The 19,143-nt window shown below is 36.9% G+C and overlaps 1 protein-coding gene across 2 annotated transcripts in view; it reads right to left on the bottom strand.

Annotated features, from left to right (window-relative positions):
* The window catches only part of DGKB (diacylglycerol kinase beta), a gene marked incomplete at its 3' end in the record, with an annotated part of 923,203 nt that overhangs the window by 711,223 nt on the left and 192,837 nt on the right, over nt 1–19,143 (bottom strand). Inside the window, exon 1 of one of the 2 annotated variants that reach the window (XM_082632048.1) lies at nt 4,147–4,214. The exons of the other annotated variant lie outside the window; for it this stretch is intronic. Of the gene's footprint in view, nt 1–4,146; nt 4,215–19,143 lie in introns of those variants that run through there. 2 annotated transcript variants of the gene reach the window in all.

Raw genomic sequence — 19,143 nt, 5'->3', positions numbered from 1 at the left:
CAAATTCTTCATTTCCAACTGTTGACTCAGATAATACTTGAAAAAGAATTTCATCTGTTTAAATTTAGCATGCTGAGAAAGACCAATCTTAAAATATTGTTTGGCTTATGCCCATAACATTTTCATTTTATTCCTTGTTAGTATTTGTCTTCTGTGATAAGACGACAAATGACAGTATTCATGTTATTCTCCTTAACACTTCGAATTTTACCTAAATGAACTATTTTGTTTTTATCCTCACCAGTTAAAGATGGCCTTTCATTTCCTGGCAAATTTTCAGAAAGTGATTATGCAAGAACCAGTAATATTTCCAAGCACTGTTTTACCTCTTCAGTCATCATTTGGCCTTTCTCCCTACTTTCCTTTGAATCATCATTTTTCCTCTTAAACACATACATACACATGCACACACACACACACACACACACAGATTATCTGAAAACAAGCTAATCTAATTTTTATAATCAGACCTATGTAAGGAGATATTTTGAGTCTCTGCTTCATGTGTGTCTTTAAAAATCTCCACCCCACACATAGCCCAAAGAGGTTGTTTCCTAGAGTCCCTTGGAACACAGAATCTGGACAAGTTCTCATCCCAGCCTCCCACCATGCGATCTCTTTGTTTTACTCCTACAATAACTCCATCATCTTTCATCCCAGCAAAGATGCCCCAGCTTCACTGCCAAGGTTCATGAAGCCAGAGCAGAACACTGAAATTGGAATTGCAAAGTATGCCACGTTTGGATCTAGAGTCAATTTAGGCTCCAATGTAGGTAGATCCGATCTTGGGTGTCAGTACAGCTGGGAGTTCTCTCCTGACTGATACAATTTTTCAAGCACTCTCAACCCACGCCATCTGCAAAACAATAGGCTCATTCCACTTGATCCATGGTAGAGTACCATCTTAATAAAACAATGTGGCAAAGTCACTAAGAGTTAGAGCTAGTCACACTTGGGGGCTAATCCTAGCCCACCATTTACTAAATATGCTGTTTTATGTAATTTGCTTGTTCCCTCTGGGGTTGAATTCCTTCATATTTCTTCAAATTTCTACAAATGGGAGAGCATGCCATCTCCCTCCTGTAGCTTTTATCCCATAAATGAGAAAACATATTTTAAGTGCTTAACCTTGGGAGGGGCAAGACAGGGAAAGATACAAACTACTACATTTAAAATAAATAAAATACAAGGATGTAATATACAGCCCAGGGAGTATAGCCGGTATTTTATAACTTTAAATGGAATGTAATCATAGGAATATTGAACCACTATGTTGTACGCCTGAAACTAATATTGTAAATGAACTACATTTCAATTAAAAAACAAAGTGCTTAACCTAGGGCCTGGCATTTGTGCACTCACAGTAACTAGGAACTAGTCATGCGTTGTGTGGTGAGAAAATCATACATGCAAATAATCCAAGGAGTTATCAAGGAGTTGCAGTGGTAACCAGTCAATACCTAAGGGTGGGGACTTCCCTGGTGGCGCAGTGGTTAAGAATCTGCCTGCCAACACAGGGGACACAGGTTCGAGCCCTGGTCCGGGAAGATCCCACAGGCCGCGGAGCAACTAAGCCTGTGCACCACAACTACTGAGTCTGCGCTCTAAAGCCCGCGAGCCACAACTTCTGAGCCCACGTAGCCCAACTACTGAAGCCCGCGCACCTAGAGCCTGTGCTCTGCAACAAAGAGTAGCCCCCGCTTGCTGCAACTAGAGAAAGCCCGTGCACAGCAATGAAGACCCAACACAGCCAAAAATAAATAAATAAACAAACAAACAAATAAATAAATAAAATACCTAAGGGTGAACAAGTGCATGGGATTCTTACTTGAGGTCATATTTTCGGTTGGTGTTTTACAAGAGAAAGAAAATGCCACAGATAGGAAAGGGGCAATAGGAAGACGTTTCTTCAATATTTTACCTAGAGTTTCCTCCAGACAGAGGCTTCTAAGCTAAAGGTATTATGCTTAAGAGAATAATGCAAGAGTATCAAGCATACATAAGTACAGTTCTGTTCCAGTTCTGTTCCTGTAGCCAGGAAAATAAGCATCCAGGAAATGATATTCTTAAAATGTCATTTCAAGCTTATGTATCAACATCACAGTCATGATTAGTAGGCAGAATTAGACTGAGGGACCAGCTGATCTTTGTCTGGCTTGTCTGGCCACAAGTCTTCCTTCTTTCAAGTGTGCAAGGAAAAGTATGAGTCACAGGATACTCGTCTAGTTCAGACACTGTTCCAGCAAAACTTACCAATCTTTTAAACTTTAAAATAATTACTTATTTCAAAAATGGTTTTGGAAATCTTCTCCTCAGATATAACATGAGGTTTGTTTACCAGCAGGGCAACCAAAATATGAACCAAAGGTATTCCCGAAACTCAATGCCACCTACCTAAGTTTCTATCTTTAAAGAAATTCTGACAAACTCCTATTCAACCTAAATTCTTATCAATTCCAGCCTTATTTTTCTTCTCTTTAGCTAAATTCTTAAGGTTCAGGTAATGATTTATTCTAGAGTAGCAGGGAACTGCTTGCAAACTCACTCCAAACATGCTCTTTTAGTCTTTGTATAGATGTTTCCTTTTCTTTTTTTTTTTTTTTGCTAAAAATTTTAACCACCATCATGCACTATCATAACAAATATATCCCCTGGATTATATTTGACTTCGTGATTTACTAAGTCATACGTACAGTTTTTTGCACCAAGAAATTATGCATGTGTGGAATGGGTTACCTCTAAAAAGTTGGGTATTTCAATAATAACACAAATATATCTGGAGATCCCCAAGATGAGTAGGCAAAGTAATTCATATTCTATTCAAAATATGTTTTTAATAAAATAATGAACATTAGGTGGGTTAGAAAAAGATTAACACAACTGAAAACTGAAATAATTGGAGGAGACTGACCTTTAGTTTCCTCTTTTCTAATTATGGAGAATTTCAGATTACTTTGCATTTCACAGTAGTTGTTTCCTAAGTTTTGACACTCTTTTAACCTATAGAACTTATGGAAGTATATGAAAGTGTTCAGCTTAAAAGCCTGGATTCTGTTTTAGATAACCTCTGTTTTTCCATTAATATTTCTTGGAGAAAACTATAGTAATATAGTATTTTCTTCAGTGATCCTGTGGCTAAGTCTAGTATTTTTGTGACATATTCTTTCTGCTTAAGAGATTCCCGTTTTTTTCTCCATTATAAAAATCTAGTCAGTGTAAAAGAGGACCTGGTTAGAATTACCCCAACGTTTTTAGATTAATTATTTCTAGTTTCCTTTCTGAAAAAGACCTTTAGTATTCTGCCTGCATTCACATTCATTTGGTCATTTGCTTTACAATGGGCTGGCCTTTGCTGACCTGTTTTTACCTCCTTTTAAAAGTTGGTTATCTGCAATTTGAGCCACCAGTAGAAGTCATTTTTAAAAAAAGTTTTTTAAGCCTCACTTTTTGCCAGTGAACACCATGCAGCTTGTGTCTAAGTATAAAGCCATCTATGTAAAAAACCACCACTTAGAAATCACAAGGAAGGCACCATTTAGCAAGTGGAGATTATTGCAGTAGTAAGAAACTGGGGGAATCCTGCACCCACTAAAGAGTACTTGAGTGTTTATCCTAACATCAGTGTCACCTCGACTGTTGCCTAGCAATTATCTAAAGACCTACTTCACATTTTATTTTAATTTAATGAAGTAAATCAAAGACTTTTGTTTCGTTTGATTGCTTCTTCACAGGTTAGGAATAAGTCTGGAATGAAACTTAATTAACTGGGCATTTGAAGATCTAAGCCAACCTGTTTACAAATTTTCTGTTGAAAATGCAAGCTGCTATCCGTTAGTAACTTTCAGAAGCCCACTCTTGTAATTAAATCTAGAATGCATGTACCAGTTTTGTTGCCGAAAATCACCGCGGACAGGGTGCTTCTTGTAGACCTAACCAACAAGCGGTATCTGTCTGCAAGTAACTGAGAGTAACTCGACTATACCATAACTAGGACAGGAGTCAAGGAGACAAACCGATCTAATATCTCATGGAGAATTCAAAGCTCTGCTTTTCTAACTTTCCTCACCATTTCTTGTCAGCTTCCCTTCCCCCGCACTACATACCCAGAAGCCACTCAAACTGCCAACCGTGTCGAGTTGAACTTACTGCAGTGTGATGCAGGCGAAGGCTGGGCACATCTCTGAAGCCAGAGCAACTGCTTTTCTGGAGAGGAACTGGGACTAGCCAGCTAGCAGGATCCTTTCCAATTCACACGCTCCGCTCAGTCAGGAGTCCCCCTCACGGCTCGGCTTCCCCAGAGGAGTGGAGCTTCAAGAACTCTGCTCACAGCACCTCCTCCTCCCTACTTCCACCCCCTTCCAGAACACACAGCCCATTCTAACTAGTGTCTGAGAGATGGAAATCGATTTCCAGTCAACCACAAGGGCTGCCTGCAGTCCCCCGGTTCCTGACAATTTGCAACTCAAAAACAGCGGAGGCTGAAAGATGTAGGTTTCCGGAGCCTGAAAGTCATCTTTGGCAGTCCCCTTCCCCACCCCTCACTCCTCCCACTTCCCCCCTCCTTTATCGCGGCCACCTCCAGTCTCCCACTCAAGCTAGGTATCAAGAATGATTATTTTCTTATCCAAACCAACAAGCATCAGGAGGAATTTGTCAGAGATGAAATACCTGTTGTCCATGACTAATGCTCTTCTCTCCTGTCTTTGAGTCCTTGATTTATATCAAGATGCGCTGATATTGGAAATCTGTGCGTGTGTGTGTGTGTGCGTGTGTGTGCGCGTGTGTCGACGAGGCAATCCGCCACGCAGCGGCTGCAAGCAACAGCCCTGCCTATCTCTGGCTGCCGCTTCTACAGCTGCTATTGCTACTACTGCTGTTGGAACTCAGGGGAAATGAGACGGGGAGACAGTGCTTTACAGCTATTTAACTGCTGGACCAGTTATAAGACATGGGAGGAGACTGTGCAGGTGTGACTGGCTGTTGTTGAAACATTGAGCTTGATTCACGGCAATTACTACCATTCAGGATACAATTCCCCTCCAACAGGAAACCTGATACCTGTCTCCCCTCTCCCTTCTACTAACTATAGTCCTTGATGGGTCATTTTTCATCAAACACCTGCCTAACCCACTTCTAGCAACTGTAGAAGCTGCACACTCTATTTCTATATTAGAACTTGGTAACCTGGGAACAGGTGATTGGGGGATGGATGAGGATGAAGAAGGAAAGTATGGGGGAGAGTAAGTGAATACTAAAAGAGTTGTATGCATGTCTAACAAATTAGGGCACAGATAAAAATGAAAATTTTGAGCTCTGTGTGTAAAATAATGCATTGGGGTAACAAAACGGTAAGCCAGTAAATAACCATGCCTGTTTTGCAAAATGTGTGCAAAGCCAGCTAGTTATTCAGGAGCGTGTTTAACAGCTTAACTGCAGAGTATCTTGATATAAATGTGCCTTGGTGGCTCTCAGCTCCCCTGTGTTGCATCTAGTGTGATTTCCATGTGTTAATATCACCGTCAGCTACAAATTCTGGTGAAACCTACTGGTTACCACTGCCTATGAACACTCCCTTTCTTCTTATTGGTTGCTCATTCTCTGCCCTGTTATATCTCCAGATTATTCTCACATAAGGTGATATTCAGAACTTACAAATTAAAGACGTTCTCCAAACCCCCAGAGACAAGAATACTTCTAATGACTAACGTCATTTGCTGTAACAACAGTTTGTCTTCATGTTCTTGTTTCTGTAATAGATTGGGAGACTACAAACAATCCCTCCTAAATAAACACACAAACACACACATACCACTTAATTGAATAGTACTATTAATCCACTTTCAGCAATTTTCTGAGCTAAAAATAAACTTAATTCCCTTTGATTCTATTAGTAATGAACACCTTTAAGTATTTCTGCCTTGCTCTGGCAATTTTCGTATTTGCCATACATTCTCCCAGTTGTTAGGAATTGTACAGTAAGGATTAAACTGAACAGATGTTAATGCAGAAAAAAGAAAGACCCTGGAAATAGAGAACCCAGAAGAAGGAAAGGAACCCAGAAGGATTAGATAATACATCTTCTCCTGATCTGTTTACCTTAGAAAATCACTGCCTTTAGCTAAACAAAAGCCAGTTAATGTGCAAAGCATTTCTCAATTATCCAATAAATATCAATTGACCAAAACCAACCTATTTACAATTGTAACAGAAAAATGTTTTCTTTTAAAAATCATGCAATACAGTAAATTGAGAGTATCCAGAACTTTTTAAGTGTCAAAATCCTAATGAAAAATGATGTCAAATAGCCACATATTTTTGCCTCAATTTTTGTCTATTACATAAGTATTATACAACATACAATCGATATTAAAAATATGAAGAGTAACTTCACATTTTCATACTTATATATAACGGAATGTAAGAAAGTAGGCAAAAGTAGTGTACACCATTTAGAGATACATTTGACACAGAGGCTAACTTTATCCATAGGTGATGTGATGTGAAGGTTATCCTGCCCTTCAAATTCCATAGTTTAGTATTTTGGGTTTTTTTGGCTTTACTTTTACTCTTATTTTAAAATTCAAATATATTTAGGAAGAACAGTTACAATTTAAACATTCTTGAGAGAGAGAATTTATTAGTTATCTTTATTACAGACAAGCAGGAAACTAAACATCCAGGTTCGGTAGAGAAGGAAAAACCAGGAAGTACTGAAATAATTGGTCATGAGCATTTCACACCAATTTGGCTAGTTTTTAAAACACTGTTTACAACATTACTGAGATTTAAAGAAGAAACAGCTTTCTTAACAAAACTATCACACAGTTGGTAATGGAAGAAGAAAATCTTCAGCTGGGGATTAATGGCTGACCCTTAAACTCTGACTCCTGCCATTCAGGATTTTCCATTTTGTAGGAAAACTTATAAATCACTGCTTTATAACCCCATTCCCATTGCTCTAAGGTGCCTAAATTTTCAGAAACTTCATAAGGATCATTGTATAATTAATCAATCTACAAAAGATAGTGATAAAAAAATGAACTTGCTCTATAAATTCCCATTAGTCAACAAAATCCACAATTTATGGGAATATAGAAGGAAATAATTTCTTAATTTTCAACTAAATCTCTTTTATCATAGAAACATGTATTCCCAAACTAAATTCCATAATTTAATAATACTCAATCACTGAAGAAAAGCCAAAGGTCGGTAAACCTACAACGGCAGAAGCCCTGTTTGTTTAGTTCACTCATGTACCTCTGGGATCCATCGAAGTGCTTAGAATATGATGTGTGCATAGCAAATAGATTTTTAATAAATGAGAGAGTGAGTAAATGAATTAACCTATGAATGCAGGGCATTGGGAAGATAAGCGAACTGGGAATAAAGATGTTTAAATTCTCCCAGCCTCTACTCTGCTGGTAAGTAACTGTGGCACTTTAGGCAAGTGACTCACTTCTTGTGGTCTCAAAGCATCCTTTCAGGCGTATCACTCACAGACTCCACAACACTGTGTAATAAATGTCTGCCCCCAGTATTCCTCTAAAATGTTTTTTCTACTATACAAGTTCAATCAATAAAATTCTCTAGAATCTCATTTCCTGAGCATTTTACAAATGGTAACATTAGGACCCATATAGTCTCTAAGAAACACATGGTTTTCCCCCACTTTTGACTCTCAAATCTGCAACTAGTCTATTGAGTACTGGACCAGACACTTAAAGAAAACAGAATGTTACACATTTATGTGTGTGTGTGTGTGTGTGTGTGTGTGTTTCTAAAATAATAGTCCTGAATCAGCGATTACAAGCAAGGCTTTTGTTGACCTTTTACAAATGGAAATAAGCTAATAAACAAAAAATTATGAGAAACAGAGCTTAAATAACAAAATTTCATAGATTACTTACAGTAAATATAAATCTATATTCAATCACAGACTTTCATGTAAACTGGTGTTTAAAAACACCTTATGTTAATTTTATTCAACAAACATTTACTGAGCATCAATTTAGTGCAAAGCATTGGAAAGAGAAACACAGTCCAGTCACAGCAACTGCTTTTAAAGGACATATGGCCCTATAAAGAAATGTATTCCTACTTTGTAATTAAAATTTTTTGATTTAAGTATATTATGTTTCAGAAAAATAAAATAGCTCAAATTTATATCAAACATGATTTAAACCCTAGCCAAAGTTGACTTAAATGATGAAAGGAGAGCTACTTCCTAAATTGAGCAGACTGTCACATGGGAAATTTTCCACTGGTTTGCAATCCATGACTCAGTAGATGTAGGCTGGGAGGTTGGGGAAGATCCAGAAAAGATAAAACCTTATGGAACTACCTTTAAAAAATAATAACCGTAACATGTTGGCTATGGATAGGTCCTTTGACCTCATCTAGTCCAATTCTCGTATTTTATAGGATAGGAAACTAACATCTTAGTTCATCATGGCTTATTGCTGGGAAGTCCATTTACCAGTTTCTCCACTGGCGAGGAATAGCACAGTATTAGACATTCAAAGCTCTGGCACAAAAAATCATGCTTTGTTTCTCAGGTATGTCAATGACTAGTTGCATGGTCTTGGGAAAATTACTTTTCTACACTCCAGTTTTCTCATCTGTAAAATGAGGATAATTTTTTTCAGCTTCATTGAGGTATAATTAACAAAACTGGAATATATTTAAAGTGTACAGTGTGATGATTTGAGGTACACATACGTTATGGAAGGATTCTGACTATCAACTTAATTAACACATCCACCACTTCACATATTTGATTTTGTGTGTGTGTGTGAAAACACTTAACACTTCTATACTCTTAGCAAATTTCAATCATACAATACAGTCCTATTGACTATGTCACCATCTTATACATTAGATCCTCACAATTTATTCATTTTAAAACTGAAAGTTTGTAACCTTTTACCAGCCTCTCCCTACTTCCCCCACCCCCAGCCCATGGTAACAATCATTCTGCTGTTAATAGTGCAACTATTTTTTTTTATTCCATATATAAGTTAAATCATGCAGCATTTATTTTTCTCTGTCTGGCTTATTTCACTTAGCACAATGCCCTCTAGGATCACTCATGTTGTTGCAAATCATAGAATTTCCTTCCTTTTAAGGCTGAATTTTATATATATATATATATATATGATATATATATATATATATATATGACATATATATGATATATATATCATACATCCATCCCCTGGGTAAGTGCTGAGTGGTGGAGGCCACAAAAAGGAGAAAGCTCCTGTTGGATTAACACTGCTGGCAGGTCACGGGTGGGACTCACAGTGACCTCACTGCTGACTCTTGCAGTGGTCCCAGTTAGTGCTGCTGACTGGAGTGAGAGCCACCCCCTGGTTCCTGCAGGGTACCCATCAAAGGACACAGGATAGGAAGTTTAGGATGAGAAGTGCAATTCAGAATGAAGGCCAAGGAAAAGCAGATGCTCTGCAGCAGCCAGAAAAGGTCCACATGCTGAGGTGGAGGCACATCCTGTTATATGTGGGCATATATATATAATTTTCTTTATGTATTCATTGGTCCACAGGCACTTAGGTCATTTCCATACATTGGCTATTGTGAATAATGCTGTCATGAACAGGGGAGTAGAGATACGTCTTCAAGATCATGATTTCCTTTCCTTCGGATATATATACGGAGAAGTGAGAATGTCAGATCATATAGTAGCTCTATTTTTAATTTTTTGAGGAACCTCTATACTGTTTTCTATAGCGGCTACACCAATTTACATTCCCACTCACAATTCACAAGAGTCCTCTTTATTCACATCCTTTCCAGCATTTACCTTTTGTCTTTTTGATAACAGACATCCTAACAGGTGCAAGGTGACATATCATTGTGGTTTTGATTTGCATTTCCCTAATGATTACTGATTGCTGAGCATCTTTTCAGGTTTGTCAATTCTGTTTATCTTTTCTCTATTATCTTTTAGTCCCTATTTCATTTATTTCTGCTCCGATCTTTGTTATTTCCTTCCTCCTACTAATGGGATTAGTTTGTTCTTCTTTTTCTAGTTCCTTGAGGTGTAAAGTTAGGTTGTTTATTTCAGATCTTTCTATTTTCTTAAGGTAGGCATTTATCACTACCAAATTCCCTCTTACATCTGATTTTGCTGCATCTCATAAGTTTGGTATGTTATGTTTCCATTTTCATTTGTCTCAAACTGCTTTTGATTTTTCCTGATTTCTTTTTGATCCATTGGTTGTTAAGGAGTATGTTGTTTAATCTCTACATATCTGTGAACTTTCACTTTTTCTTCTTGTAATTGATTTCTAGTTTTATACCATGGTGGTTGAAAAAAATGCCTAATATGATTTCGATCCTCTTAAATTTATTAAGACTTGTTTTGTGGCCTAACATATGATCTATCTTGGAAAATGTTGCATGGGCATTGTGAAGGATGTGTATTCTGCTAGTGTTGGAATGAATGTTCCATGTATGCTTGTTAGATCTATAGTGTAATTTAAGTCTACCACTTCCTTACTGATTTTCTCTCTGGATAAGCAAACCATTATTGAAAGTGGGGTACTGAAGTCTCCCATTATTATTGTATTGCCGTCTATATCTCTCTCCAGATCTGTTAATATTTGCTTTATACATTTAGGAACTCTGACATTTGGGTGCATAAATATTTATAATTGTCATATAATCTTGACATATTGGCCTCTTTATCATTATATAATGGCCTTCTTTGTCTCTTGTTGCCATCTTGGCTTAAAGTCTATTTTGTTTGATATAAATACAACTACCTCTGCTTTCTTTGGCTTATCTGCATGAACTCTCTATTGGGTAAATCACTTATCTCTGTTTCACTAAGATTGGTTTCTAAAGATTTATCTTGTTCTTTTGTTTGGAACAGATTCCCATATTTCTTCATTTTCCTTGTCTCTCCAAGTTGGTTTCTGAACATTAGATAAGACAGCCACCTCTCATAGTCTTGACAGACTGCTCTCTTGTAGGAGATGAAGCTTGTCAATCAGTCCGATCCAAGCTCTGGGTTGTCTCTCAATCCTTTGTGATTGTCCAAGCTGCAGTCTTTGTTCTTAGTGGTTCCCAGAATTTGAGAGTGTTCCAAGACCTGTCAGTGCCCCAAGAGGGATGACTGCAGTCAGCACCTAGATGCAGGGTAATTAGAAGCCAGATCCTCAGGTAGCAGCTGGGAAAGTATGCATTTAAGCCTTTCCCAGGGGAAAACTGGCAGATGGGCATTTTTGCCTGCTTCTTCTGTGCCAAGTATGGGTGTATAACCATGGTATACAGGTGGGGTGCTCCTGCTCCCATTTAAAACTGCTTCTTTAGGGGCTTCCCTTGTGGCACAGTGGTTGAGAGGCCACCTGCCGATGCAGGGGACACGGGTTCGTGCCTCTGTCCAGGAAGATCCCACATGCCACGGAGCGTCTAGGCCCATAAGCCATGGCTGCTGAGCCTGTGCGTCCAGAGCCTGTGCTCCGCAATGGGAGAGGCCACAACAGTGAGGGGCCCACTAACCGCAAAAAAAAAAAAACAAAAAAACCCTGCTTCTTTAGAAGACACAAATAAATGGAAAGATATCCTGTGCTCATGGATTCAAAGAATTAATGTTGTTAAAATGACCATACTACCCAAAGCAATCTACTGATTAAATATAATCCCTATCAAAATCCCAATGGCATTTTTCACAGAAATAGAACAAACAATCCTAAAATTAATATGAAATCACAAAACACTTCAAATAGCCTAAGCAATCCTTAGAAAGAAGAACAAAGCTGGCACTGCACTTCCTAATTTCAAACTTTATTATGAAACTATATTAATCAAAATAGTAAGGTATTGTTATAAAAACAAACACATAGTAAAATGGAACAGAATAGAGAGCCTAGAAATAAGCCCATGCATATATATATAGTCAGTTAATTTGCAACAAAAGAGCCAAGAATATACAATGTGGAAAGGATAATCTCTTCAATAAATGGGGTTTGGAAAACTGAACAACTACATGCAAAAGAATGAAACTTGACTCCTTTCTTATACCACACACAAAGATCAACTCAAAATGGAGACTTGAATTTAAGAACTGAAACCATAAAACTTCTAGAAGAAAACATAGGGGGTAAGCTCCTTGACATGGTTTCTGGCAAAGATTTTTTGTATATAATACCAAAAGCATGGGCAACAAAAGCAAAAACTTAAAAAGTGGACTATATCAAACTAAAAGCTTCTGCACAGCAAAGAAAACCGTCAACAAAATGCAAAGGCAACCTATGGAATGGGAGAGTACATTTGCAGACCACATATCCAAAAGGGGTTAATATCCAAAATATAAAAGATACTCACATAACTCAATAACCAAAAAATGATAACTCAATTACAAAATGGGAAAAGAACGTGAATAGACATTTTTCCGAAGAAGACATACAAACAGTAATAGATATGTGAAAAAGTGCTCAACATCACCAGTCATTAGGGATGTGCAAATTAAAACTACAGTGATGTATTATCTCACACCTGTTAGGATGTCTATCATCAAAAAGACAAGAGATAACAAGTGTTCATGAGGATACGGACAAAAGGGTACCCTTCAGCACTGTGGATGGGAATATAAATTGGTGAAGCCAGTATGGAAAACAGTATGGACGTTCCTCAAAAAATTAAATATAGAATTACCATATGACCCAGAATTCCCACTACTGCATACAGATCCAAAAAATGAGAAGACGATCTCAAAGAGACATCTGCACCCCCCGTTCATGGCATCATCATTCACAATAGCCAAGATATGGAAAGAACCTAAGAGTCCATCAAAGAATGAATGGATAAGGATGCAATGTGTATGTATCTATCACGCATACATACACACACACATAGTGGAATCTCATTCAGTGATGAGAAAGAAGACAATACTGCCATTTCCAACAACACGGATGCACCTTGATGGCATTATGCTAAGTGAAATAAGTAAGACAAAAGAAGACAAATACTGCATGGTATCACTTACATGTGGAATCTTTTTTATTTTTATTTATTTATTTTGTGGTACGCGGGCCTCTCACTGTTGTGGCCTCTTCCTTTGCGGAGCACAGGCTCCGGACGCACAGGCTCAGCGGCCATGGCTCATGGGCCCAGCCGCTCCGCGGCATGTGGGATCTTCCCAGACTGGGGCACGAACCCGTGTCCCTTGCGTCGGCAGGTGGACTCTCAACCACTGCGCCACCAGAGAAGCCCTGGAATCTTTTTTAAAAAGTCAAACTTATAGAAACAGAGAACAGAAAAGTGGTTGTCAGGGATGGCAGAGTAGGGTGAGGGAAATAGAGAAAAGTTGGTAAAAGAGTACAAACTTTCAGCTGTAAGATGAACAAGGTCTGAGGAGCTAATGTAAAACATGGTGACTACAGTTGATAACACTGTATTGTGGAATTGAAATTTGCTAAGAGAACAGAACTCAAATGTTTTCAGTAAGCTGAATGAATGAGTGACTGAATGAATGAATGAATAAAAATTGAGGTGATGAATGTGTTAATTAACTAGATGGGAATCCTTTCATTTATATACACATATCAAATCATCACAATATACACTTTAAATATGTTATAATTTTACATGTCAATAAGGCTGAAATTTAAAACAAAATTTAAATAAAAACTACAAACTTATATACAAAACAGAAATAGACCCACAGACATAAACAACAACCTTATGGTTACCAAAGGGGAAAGGGAGGGGAAGGGATAAATTGGGAGTTTGAGGTTAACATATACACACAATTATATATAAAACAAATAACCATCAAGGGCCTACTGTACAGCACAGAGAACTATATTATACTCAATATTTTGTAATAACTTATAAGGGAAAAGCATATTAAACAGTATATATATATATATATATATATATATATATATATATATATAATCACTTTGCTGTACACCTGAAACTAACACAGCATCGTAAATCAACTACACTTCAATTAAAAAAAAAAGCAAAAAACAAACAGAACAACAACAACAAAAACCACTCTGTTTGCTATAGTCCTGTTGGAGTTGTGAATGCAAGCCCCACTGGCTCTCAGGGCCAGGTGATCTGATGGTCATGTCCATCAGATGCCTGTCATAAAAGCTGGCACCCAGGGTATGTGTACAAGCTACTTCAAGAAAGATGTGAGTGATCTGGTTTTATATAGTTGGAGTGCACTAGAGGGAAAAAGCAGCAGAAGTGCCCACTGGCTCCCTCTGGCAACATGACGGATCACAGCCAGCCCCTAGAAGCATGCAAATTAGAAGCAGAATGCTCAGGCAGTATCAAGTAAAGCACGTAATAAAATACAATCCAAGAAAAGACTGATAAATGGGTATTTTTGCCTGCTCCCTCTGTGCTGAGCCCTGGGGTGATAGTGTGGCTAGTGTCTGAGTGCCATTAAGAACTGCTTCTTTGTCTCCTATAGCCCTGCTGGTCTTGTGGATGCAAACCCCTTTGGCTTTCAGATCCCTTGAGTGGAAGCCCTAAAAGTTGGGGCACAAGATGTGTGTTTCAAGCCATTCACTCCTCAGGGAGAAGCTGAGAGTTAGGGGTTCCTTCCCAATTTCACAGCCCTGTGCTATAAGTGGGGTTTATGGGGAAAGTATGTCTCAACCTTTTCTACCCATTTTGAGGCTGGTACTTTCTCATTCACCTGATGTGGAGGAGTCACTCAACTAGTTTCTGGATTTCTCTCAGCTCTGTATATGTAGCTGTACAACTGGTGCAGCCATGAGAGGAAAGAAGTTCAGGAGCCTCCTATGTTGCCATCTTCATCCCTCCCAAAATGAGAGAATAATAGCACCTACCCCATAAAGTGGTTTAGAGAATCAAAGAATTTGGCACATGTAAAGTACACAGCACACTGCCTGGTAGAGTTCTACATGTGCCCATGCACATGCATTCCTGTGCATGCATACACACACACACATTCACAAGCACACACATTCACACACATGCGGACTATCAGTTTTGTGATTATTACTTCTCTTCATTGGAGTCATAATTTATGAGGTTAATGTTTAAGTAAAGGACTTTTCAGTTATTTAACTTTTTTAAACAAATAACGATGGTGGACTCTGCATGATTCACTTACGGGGAGCAAGCACAGTGCTGACCTAAGGAATTCTCCTTTTTAAAATCTGGACGAATTCCTCGTCTACTTCAAAGAAGGTAAGTGGTGTTAAAAGAGGTCTGATGGAACAGTGATAACATGAATTACTGAAGAAACCATTCAATCAAACTTTATAAAGCATCCACAGTATGTGAAGTCCTAAGCTACATACATACTTAAGGAACCATAGAAAATGCAGCAAAACACGATTTAAAGCACACAATAGAAAGCCTATGACAGAGAAACTGTAGTATTGAAACTGAAGTTTTATGTGGGAAATCAGCAGACTCTTAACACAGCCTAGCCATTCATTTGGCTGTCTCCACGATAGATGTAGATTACACCATAACACTTAGCAATGGTCATTCACATAGTCAATTTCAGAAGAAATTCCTGAAAATGGCCATATATTGTATGATCTCACTTTATTATTTAGACCAATGGTTTAAAAGAAGACAAAGCATACATATTCTGTCATGACTGTGTTTTTGTTCCTAAGAAACCAGATAGGTAGATTTAACTATTCTCCTTCGTCTTCTCTAACCCTAGAATAGCATCCCATCATTCTCCCTAATACTCTAGAGGCCATTTGTTTGTCTTTCGCTGGACTTATAGGCCAAATTCTATTTATATTTGCACACAGCCTACAAACAGAAAGCACTCAAAGATTTTTCAATTGCACTGATACAAAGTTGTAACAAATAATCCTTTTAAATGCCATTTTTGAAAGAGAACATAAGCCTTCATTTAACAGCTAAATATTTAAAACTGAATGCTATAAATTTCAAGATAATAGATACTCTAGCTTTAGCTATTTAACTGGTTAAATATGGTTTATATCATTTACAGTTTAGGAAAGACTGCCTTAAGCTGGGGGCAGAGCTTGAATAGCTTTCTATTGTATCCTTTATGTGATTAAACCTTAAATTTTTACTAAACTGAAACTTAGATTTCTGTAACTTCTAGAATGGCAGGTAACCTGAAAAGAAGAGTCTGTATTAAAATTTGCAACAGTAATTATTAAAAGTGCATATACATATAAATTGTTTTGGGTGAATTTAACAAAGCACTTCATTGATAAGACAAATGCTATACGATCATGAAAATTTTAACAAGGTTCATTATCTTTATATTCACTACTGTGAAATCTGTGGTTTATTTGTCCTTGCAGTTAGTTTGATAAACTGAGGATGTATTTTTTCAATTAACCTTCTCAGTCCATACTGACTGAGAGATAAATATAAATATTAAAATATTAAGTATGTACACAAAATAGAGAAGCTCATTCTAAGCCTCAATTAAACATTTTCTTTTGTTGTTGTTTTAAACTGAACTCTTATTTCTTTGTGATGGCTTTCTAGTCTATGATCTCCCTGCATCAGGCTTGAAGAGTTTGAAGGAGGGAAAGGAATGATCATGTATGTGACCTGCACACACCAAACAGCTATGTCTATTAAACTCAATTCATTTCACCCTACAGTGAATAATTTCTTGTCTTCAGAGTGTATCCATATTTTTAAATGTCAGATTCTCAAAAAACTCAGCATAAAGAAAGGATCTCCTGAAAGAGGGGGTATTTTGGTGCACTGTTGTCTTTTTCTAATCATTCTTATATGCTTTTTATAGCCTTGTCATTTTTCTTATATATACCATTATCAGGTATACATTACATTATTGGGATTCAGCTTTGTAGATCTTCTTAGAGTATTATGGGGAGAAACAGAAAGAACAATATTTTTCATTGTAGATTTACTAGTTACACCCAGCTCAATGTTTAGAACTAAGATTTCTTGGCCAGTATGAAAAATTAAATTTGCAAATGGGCTTCATTACATGCCAGCTTACAAACTAAAAATAAACCGCATAATTAAAAGACAATGACTAAATATATTTTAAAAAATCAGTCACTTTTCCTCAGTTGGCATGACCTGAATTCAGGCACCATATTTGCCCTGGATGATTTATCTAAAAATGGCTTTTGAGGTTGAATAGTTCCGTGAAACACTGGTACATAAGCATCTTTACATCAGTGGGAATTGACGTCAAACTCTTATGGAAAAATTTTCACCTATTATGATAATCCTGGGAAGCTGTGATGTCATGATACTTTATACAAACAAAATACATTATATTGTTTTAAAGCAGGGAAACTAACACCTATAGTAAGCAAATTTTTTCTTGGAAAGATTTATTCAAAAATACTTTCTTAAAAGCTTGACAGAGCATAAACCTTTATGTTAACTTTTTGTTTCCTTTCTGTCCACCAAAATATATTCATTTTCAATAAGAACAAATCATTTTCCAGTATTCTAGGCACTAAGCAAAGAGCTATATATTACACCATGGCACCTCATTTAACAATCAGAACTATCTTACGAGGCAGATACTATTGTTACTTCCAATTTTCAGATGAAGAAACAAAGTACTAAGAACTTAAGTAGTTTATCCAAGGACCAGATTCAGTGATGAGTGATGGCAAAGGCACTGGAACTTTATAAGTTGGCTGCAGATGTCATATTCTTAAGCTCTGCAATATCGTTTCTCTACTTCTAACAGGTAAATATTATTTAAGATATGAAATCAGAATGCTTACAGCAATATAAAAGATAATTGATTAATCTATGTTTAATCAGTTCAGGATGTTATTAACACTTGAAATGTCAGTAATTTATATTAACTTTAAATTACTTGGAAGTAGATTTCTTGACAATTTACTATTTTAATTAAACTACAAATTCAAGATTCCTTACATTTCTCATGTTAAAATTTATTTCAAGCATATGCATATTTATTGTAACTGATAGTCTGTAGCAGATATATGTCATACCAAGGTAAAGAATAATTAATAGAGCCATTAATTTATGCATTTTAATAACTATGTTAACTTTACAATGCATACATGTAATGGAACATGGCACAGTAGTACAGGTAGCTTCCCTGTGGCTCTCCCTCATTACACTGTAAACTCAGTGAGGGAAGGACTATATCTCATTTGCCTTTGTAGTTTTAGTTCTTTGAAAAAAACATTGCCAAAATTATCACAGCATCAATAAATGTGTTTGTGTAAGGATCTGTCCAAATGCTGAAAATACTTTAAGCAGTTGATTTTACATTATGTAAATGTTATAATCTGGTGTTGAAAAATAAGTATATTTTCCTTTTGAGGGCTTAGGATAATTATACAGTGTATCTGTTGTTTGTTTGCTTAATATTTGTCAATTTCACTAACTTGTAAGCTCTATGAGAGGGAGGATTATAAATTTTTTATTTTTTTTTTAACCACTATAGCTCCAACACTTAGCTCAATGCCTGGCGGATGGTCACTCAAGTTTAATGATCTATTAATTTTACCTATTAATTACCCACATCTAAATAAAATTAATAAATTCAGGAAGAGTTGGTAAGTCTTTTTTCTTTGTTTCCCTTCAAAAAACACACTGTCTTTTCCAAGTCTAAATCATCTTAGAAAGATGTGTATGATCACCTGAGGCTTTCATGAGTGCCTTAAGCTACAGGATAAACATCTGGGTACCAAGACCCAGAGAAACCAAGTTGTAGCAACACTATATTTCATTTAACCTAAGATAGAAGACCAAAGATTCAAAATAAAAGTGAGAGTAAGTAACTGAATTAATGGACCATTCTCTATTACTCATTTTCTGACTTTATTTATACAACAATATATTGGAATGTTGTATGACACTAAAACAGTGTGTAGAAGCCTTAAAAAAGAAGGGGTTGGCTATCAGGCTAAGTTCTTTGGACTATGTTCAAAACACATCTGAGTTTTGATTTTTGGACTGGTTTTAGTTTCTGCTTACTCCCACTTAGCTCTACTTCCTTATCTTTTGGTAAAAAACTCTGGTTTTCCTTTGGAAACAATTTTGTTGCAATGTAAAGATACCCTGTTCCTAAGGTAAAGGGACCTAAGTTAAGTCACTGGCATTCTCTCCCTAGAAATTTGAGTTTCGCAAACTATGTGAAGGTATTGCAGTTGATAATTC

Source organism: Mesoplodon mirus (assembly GCF_964341445.2).
Source record: "Mesoplodon mirus genome assembly, chromosome: 9".
NCBI lineage: Eukaryota > Metazoa > Chordata > Mammalia > Artiodactyla > Ziphiidae > Mesoplodon > Mesoplodon mirus.
Note: the sequence above shows the minus strand (reverse complement) of the source record. Positions and strands in the feature narration are given on the sequence as shown.